This window comes from Pundamilia nyererei, unplaced genomic scaffold (assembly GCF_000239375.1).
Source record: "Pundamilia nyererei isolate P.nyererei 1_Seehausen unplaced genomic scaffold, PunNye1.0 scaffold00020, whole genome shotgun sequence".
Classification (NCBI taxonomy): Eukaryota; Metazoa; Chordata; class Actinopteri; order Cichliformes; family Cichlidae; genus Pundamilia; species Pundamilia nyererei.
Window position 1 is genome coordinate 2,155,012 of NW_005187421.1, and position 437 is coordinate 2,155,448.

Here is a 437-nt window from a genome sequence, read left to right on the forward strand (position 1 = left end):
TATTAAAAATGACTGAGCCGATTATTAGCACCTCCCTCGTGCTTTACTCTCGCGAGGTGGCAAATCGAGCGCACCTCTCTGCGTTTCGAACACGCGTCACATCAATTAAGAGTACCCGAGGAAAGCTAAGCAGATGTTATTTGGAGAGGACAGGATAATGGCTGCTAAAGAAAGAATGCCATTGGTTGAAAAGCGAGGTAAAACTACTTCAGTGGTGTGGAAACATTATGGGTTCGCGGAGTCAGACGTGGATCAAGTTGATATAGTGTGTAAACTTTGCTACAGTGTTGTAGCTGCACCACAGAGCAACACTACAAATTTATTCAATCATTTGAAGACCGCTCACAAAGTGACATACGATCAAACAATGAAGGAGCATAGAGAAAAACTCTCAACAACACCTGCTTCATCCTCACAGACCTCCATTCACGCTACCC